This window comes from Diaphorina citri, unplaced genomic scaffold (genome assembly GCF_000475195.1).
Source record: "Diaphorina citri unplaced genomic scaffold, Diaci psyllid genome assembly version 1.1 scaffold2044, whole genome shotgun sequence".
Taxonomy (NCBI): domain Eukaryota; kingdom Metazoa; phylum Arthropoda; class Insecta; order Hemiptera; family Psyllidae; genus Diaphorina; species Diaphorina citri.
This window is the reverse complement of record NW_007379469.1, coordinates 1-7,017: the sequence shown is the minus strand read 5'-3', so window position 1 is coordinate 7,017 and position 7,017 is coordinate 1. Positions and strand designations below refer to the sequence as shown.

Below are 7,017 nucleotides of genomic sequence, written 5' to 3'. Positions count from 1 at the left end.
AAAATTGAAAGAATGGAAAAATTGGACCGCACTTCAATGAAGAAATATTTACATTAATCTGAGGAGATGTACAAACAAACGTAAACGTACAACAAACGCTGTTGATTTGTGTACATCTTCTTTTTCCCAGTAAAACCCACGTGAATCATAACAGGAATTTTTACATTAATCTGAGGAGATGTACAAACAAACGTAAACGTACAACAAACGCTGTTGATTTGTGTACATCTTCTTTTTCCCAGTAAAATCCACGTGAATCATAACAGGAATCACACTTGATTAGAGGAATTTCAGGGATTTTACCCTCTAATTAGTGTAAGAGAATTTTTGAAAAATCCCACAGGGCATGAGAAAGTGTATACGTAATTTTATTGTAATTAGTCAATACCACTTAAGTGGTGTGAACTACTAAAATTGAAAGAATGGAAAAATTGGACCGCACTTCAATGAAGAAATGAAGTAAGCTTTAATCAGATAAAATGAGCGTGGAAAAACACAACTAACTACACGTCTTTTTGTTGACGCACTTCGGAAATAAAAATTTTGACCCGTTTACATTACTTTCCTTCCTATAAGATAAGGGACGGCCCGGATAGCTCAGTCGGTAGAGCATTAGGCTTTTAACCTAAGGGTCCTGGGTTCAAGTCCCAGTTCGGGCGAATTTTTTGCCTCTTCAATAAATTTGAAGGGACGGACAATGTGTGGACCACGACGACGAATAAGAATGGTTTCCGCAGGGTCCCCAATAAGTCGTTTTCGGTCCAAAACATTATAAGAATGGTAGATTTCGGACAAAGAAGATAAGGGAAAAGTCGTCGATTTCGAACTTATTAATCTTGGAATTCCACCCGTAGGGGTAACCCGGTAACCTATCTATTTTTTAGTCCAAATATCCATTAGGTAGGTGTATTTATGTATAGTGGAATTTCCTTGATATTCCTTTATCTAATTTTTGATATAAATTCCCAAGATTCAAAGTTTCAAAGCATTTCTCAGATTGTTCTCTGTGCATTCCATACCCACAATTTCTACTGCATACTTTTACTGCATTTTTCTGCTGTCAATGTATTCAAAGGGAATTACCTACCTCTAAAACACATAGAACAATAGCAGTCAAAAACGATAACCATTTTCTGAACGATAACGAAGTTCCAGTTAAAACGAACGGCTTAGCGGCCTCTAAGATAAAGGCTTATCATACCTTAGCCTAGCTGATAAGATAAGATAGCAGTTACAGTTCCCTCTGTCAAACCTCTTAAATAAAAAAAAAGGAAAGTAAAATAAGTACTTCCTATTGATGAAAAAGAAAGTACCTAGGTGCCTACCTGCTTGTTTGATAGAGGTAACTGTAACTGCTAAGGTCTTATCGTCCCGAAATCGAAGAGAGAAGGAACACAGGATAGGAGAAAGCCAGCCGTTCCGAGAACGAACATTATCCGTTCAAGTATAATTCCGCCCCGGACGGGAATTCTAGTGCTTACAAGGCAGAAGCTCTACCCACCAAGCTAACTATGTAGACTGGCAGTGCTGGCACCTATCTACTTTCTGATATTGCTCTAAATCAAGACGAGAGCACCAGAAGTAGGTAAACAATTATCCATACTAGGAAGCTAGGAACATTATTTGGAATCGAACTATTGACTGCAAAATTTTCCGATAACACAGGAAGTCGAACCTAGAACCTTCTATAACACGTCTGAAACTCATGCTCCTACGTTTTCCGAGAGTGCAGTGTGCTTGAAAGTTCTAGCATTTCTTTGCTTCCTCCCATCTACTGGTGTATTGTATATTGGTGAAGTGGTGATTAGGCGCATCCACTATTTCTCCATTATGTATAAATTCTGGTGCAGGTCATGTGTAGTGGTGATATAGGCGCATCCACTATTTCTACATTATGTATAAATTCTGGTGTAGGTAATGTGTAGTGGTGATATAGGTGCATCCACTGTTTCTACATTATGTATAAATTCTGGTGTAGGTAATGTGTAGTGGTGATATAGGTGCATCCACTGTTTAAAATCCGCCAAGGGCGGATTGAACCCGTGACCTAGCACTTACAAGGCGCTCTGCCCATCGAGCTAACTAGGCTGGCCTTGGAGGAACTTGATATCTTCATACGAAATACACTCCCACCCCAAAAGTACAAAAATAAAAGACGCAATACTTCCGTTCCCTAGTAATGAGAGCACGAGGTACGAGGTAGTAGGTAGGTAGCTAGGTAGGTACCATATTCCATAATGCATCTCTCTGGAGTAAGTGCACTTGAAATTCCCTCCTTGCCGCCCCATGCTAGCCATGCTTCAGATGGGAGTTTTGCAGAAAAGGTGTCAGGGGTACACTGTAGGGTGGGGCACTCAAAAAAGCTCACGGATAATTCTTAGAGGCTTTGGGCCATATTATTTTATGGGCAAAATACTGTCTGTCAGGTAGCACTGAAGCATCAATTCCAAATATCTGACTGGCCGAAATTGACCACAGTCTGAACTGTGACCAGAGCGAAAATTTTATGGACAAAATACTGATGGCTATCAAGTAGCACTGAAGCAATGATTTCAAACATAAATATGATTGGCCAAACTTCACTTCAGTCTGACTTTCAGTGACTTGTGACTTAAGAGCTAGAATTTTTGTTAATAAAATAGGGTGTTAATTGACCCTTTCATCCCCCCCAAAGTATCAAGCCTGAGGCGTGAGTTTGTCCTTGCCGCCCCATGCTAGCCATGCTTCAGATGGGAGTTTTGCAGAAAAGGTGTCAGGGGTACACTGTAGGGTGGGGCACTCAAAAAACCTCACGGATAACTCTTTAGAGGCTTTGGGCCATGTTATTTTATGGACAAAATACTGTCTGTCAGGTAGCACTGAAGCATCAATTCCAAATATCTGACTGGCCAAAATTGACTACAGTCTGAACTGTGACCAGAGCGAAAATTTTATGGACAAAATACTGATGGCTATCAAGTAGCACTGAAGTAATGATTTCAAACATATGATTGGCCAAACTTCACTTCAGTTTGACTTGTGACCTAAGAGCTAGAATTTTTGTTAATAAAATAGGGTGTTATGACCTTTCATCCCCCCCCAAAGTATCAAGCCTGAGGCGTGAGTTTGTTGTTGTGTTTGAATGAACAATATTCTCTCTAGAAGCATGCGTTGTGCTCCTCCCCCTCCCTCACATTGCTTATCGACTAGCTCGCGAGTTGAGAATGTACAAAACCGCCTGGTGTTTGTCCTTCGCCTCAGTATTCTGCCTGATTTCACCGTGTCAACACTGTTTCCTAAGCTGAGTTGAGCTCGAATATTTTTCTCAAATTTCTTAATTGCCACAGTTGCGTTTCTTATATTCCCCCAATCTAGAGTGCATTTATTTTCTCAACTAGAGCTTAGTTTATTTTTTTACCTTTTTTTCTATTTATTTATTGAGAGTGAAAATGTTTTTCCATTTCGACGAAGACTGCACGAAGAGGCACAAGAATTACACCTAAACTTAACGCGTGCGGCAAATAACACAAAATCTAATACGTCATCAAGTGAGAGCTGGCATTTGGTCAGCAACGTCAAAGCGCCAATTTATTAGCTGTATCTGTGCTCAATACATTCACTGAACATTAATAATTGATATAAAGGAAATAAAATTTAAATAAAGAGACATTTTTAAATTAAAAGACATTTAAACAAAGTTTCGTGGACATTTTCATTGCCGAAGTGACTTGTACCATTTTATGGACTGCGTGATTCCTTCAGAGAAATAACCTCCCAACCAAACCCTTCTGATCGCAAGTTATTTGGGACCCCTGTCAGATCATTCGGCACACTGGCTAAGTCCATAGACATCGTGAGACGGAAGGTTGAAATGCGGGCAGATTTACAGTCGTTCATTAGACATACAAGTTCGGACCATTTCTCAGAGTTGTTGTGTTTGCTATCCTTGTAGCGAATCAAGGCGTTCTAGGCATTTTCCAATTGATTCACGAGAAGTATTTTCTTGATAATCTAGTCGTTTCATACGTGGTTCTCTGAAGACCACAGCTTCTACACATTGCCAATATTCTATATTTTTCTCATTTATTCTTATCTCATAACACGCATTCACCATGTCTCCCATGAAGAACCTGGAGAAGGACATCTACAGGAATGACTCCGAGTGTTCCAGCTCTGACGATGAAGTCACGGGAGGACGATATAGAACTGATTCTGGAAACTTTGAGTCGGACAACTCCGATCTGGAAGATGATTGCAAGAAGGGCGTTATTCAGAAAGGTAAGAAACACTACACGAGATCTTCAACTTTTCCTAAGTCCTGTAAGTTGTGTCCTGCAGCAACGTATTCATACCTAATTCTTTGATTTTGATATTGGTATGCGTGGCTAGCGGTTATGAAAGGATAGCTCCAGCTCTAAAGCATAGGTTCTTTGGTAAGGCGGAAGAGAGTCATGTTTCATAATTAGTTTAGGAACATTGCAGTTCCAGCCAAAGAGGAAATACCAGGTACAAGAAGGAAACTCACTGAAGACAACACCTGAACATTGATGCGGATACCAGGAAGGATGTTTTCCCATTGAAACCTAATAGGAACAGATAGGAACTTCCTATTGAAGCCATAGTTGATTAGAACATTACCCATGCCTTGAATAAATCAGTATAGCAATAGGCACTGGGCACACACGAGGCGAATGGCATTGGAATTAGATCCGGTCTCTGAGACAGATCGACACTTCTGATTGGTCAAATAGCATCGAGGTACTTGGCTACCCAAGCTAATGAAAAATCATTTGCATAACAGCTTACGTCAAAGAACTAGGTATTAGCAGTTACAGTTCCCTCTATCAAAGCTCTTACATCAAGGAACTAAGTATTAGCAGTTACAGTTCCCTCTATCAAAGCTCTAACATCAAGGAACTAAGTATCAATTTCGATAATGATCAGATGAGGTTTGAGGAAAAAGTATCCCATTCCTTAGATGCTACTGTATGAGAACCCCGGAAGATCGGGTTGAGAGCATTTAACACTTACACCCATATTTATGAACAAAATGGTGGCTCTTAAGTTCGTGCTAAGCATAGTCTCAAGGCATTTGATTAGTCAATTTTGACTTGAGACTGATCTAAGAACGATCAATCTTGTTCATAAATACGAGTGTTAGAGACCCTTGGTTCTAGAGAACAACACAACACGGTTTTGTTTGAACTTTTACCCAATAATTGTTACTTTAACTTTCGAACACCTTGTATGTAGGTCTACTAAGTAGGCACAAAATTACATATTGTATGTACTGCCGGTCAAAACACCATTGTAGCAAAGGGTACAGCATCTTGGCAGATGTTCATGCATAGTTCATGTGAAAGCAGCGGATTTATAAATAGTTTATTGACATCTCGTCAGAATTTTCTGCTTCATCACTAAACTCATCTTCGTGTCTGAATTGTTCCAAATTTCGTTTACTTCGGTTTCGCCAAATCACCATGTTCTAATTGTTCTATTATTTTTGATCGTTTCTCTGAGACGTTCAGATTCTCTTTTGAGAAATACCAATGTGATCATTCATCTAGATTTGAAAAAAAAAACTCCAGATCCAAAAAATTCTTTCCTGACACTCTGGATTCTCTAGAAAGAGATGTATTTTCCCTTTGGAAACGGAACGGATTCCGATGGTGCGCCATCTTATATTTCCTATGGTTTAGTACAGGCGCTATCACGTCAAGGAAGGTAAACAAGTTTCAGAAGAGGAAAAATTCCGAGAGGAAAATACGACTACTCTACGAGTAGGTCTTTTATCCTGACTAGAAGAGCCCACAAGTCCTAAATTAGACCATCGATGCCTACTATCGATGTCATCGATGATTTTTTTCCCTTTCTTTATTTAATTTTTGTTTTCATTATTTGTTAATTTCTTATCATTAGCGGTTACAGTTCCCTCTATCAAAGCTCTTACATCAAGGAACTAAGTATTAGCAGTTACAGTTCCCTCTATCAAAGCTCTTACATGAAGGAACTAAGTATCAATTTCGATAATGATCAGATGAGGTTTGAGGAAAAAGTATCCCATTCCTTAGGTGCTACTGTATGAGAACCCCGGAAGATCGGGTTGAGAACATTTAATACTTAGAGACCCTTGGGTCTAGAGAACACAACACGGTTTTGTTTGAACTTTTACCCAATAATTGTTACTTTAACTTTTGGGTTTGCAAACAAGTTTGTATTCTGTTTGGACCAGGGTCACAATGTAGCTTATCACAAAGTTTGATACGTGAAATTCTGCACACCTACCCAGGTTCAACCTATTTGCCTACAACATAAACAAACAAATAATAATAATAATAATAATATACTCTTGAGTGGAAGGCAACCACTAGGCGAGGTTAACGCCTTAGGCATTCTCTACCACCTAACCCAGAGCTCCATTATTATGTGGTCAAAATCTCAAATAAATGAGGATAAAATTCCATACCTCGGCTGGGATCGAACCCACGCCCTCCTGTTTACCAGGCGAGCGTCTTGACCACTACGCTACAAATAATGTCGGTGATCCGAAACGGTAGTTTATTAAAGAGCAAAGTTATCGATCTGTCCTTTATAATTATGGGAAAAGAGAAGTGTGTAAAGCTGTGTCCATTAATAACAACTGTGTCAACGAATTGATCGATGTCAATCGACGAGGTGAATCCATGTTTTCTAAGCAGTGAGAACAGTTCAGTCGACATCGATCGACGGCTGTCAAATATGTGTGGCTGCACAGTTTTGGCCTCAGGAGGGAGTGTGTATTTTATTTCGTCTTCCAAAGCAAGGCACCGCGTCAGTGTGAAAGACTTTCCGCTTTCTTCTTCACAACTCGTTTCGTGTGAAAGCGGCTGTTCGACTAAACAGCTGATATCGAACGTTTTTCCAACCTTGAAAGAGCGTGTTTATATAAATTAATTTCTGCCTTCGAAGTCGACGGCCCGGATAGCTCAGTCGGTAGAGCATTAGGCTTTTAACCTAAGGGTCCTGGGTTCAAGTCCCAGTTCGGGCGAATTTTTTGCC

At 39.8% G+C, this 7,017-nt stretch overlaps 2 non-coding genes across 2 annotated transcripts; both read left to right on the top strand.

The window, feature by feature from the left end:
• Positions 1 to 586: 586 nt before the first annotated feature.
• On the top strand, positions 587 to 659 carry Trnak-uuu. Its single transcript has one exon. It is a non-coding gene; the product is annotated as a tRNA-Lys (tRNA).
• Positions 660 to 6,933: 6,274 nt separating this feature from the next.
• On the top strand, positions 6,934 to 7,006 carry Trnak-uuu. The gene has a single exon. It is a non-coding gene; the product is annotated as a tRNA-Lys (tRNA).
• The last annotated feature ends 11 nt before the right edge of the window (positions 7,007 to 7,017 follow it).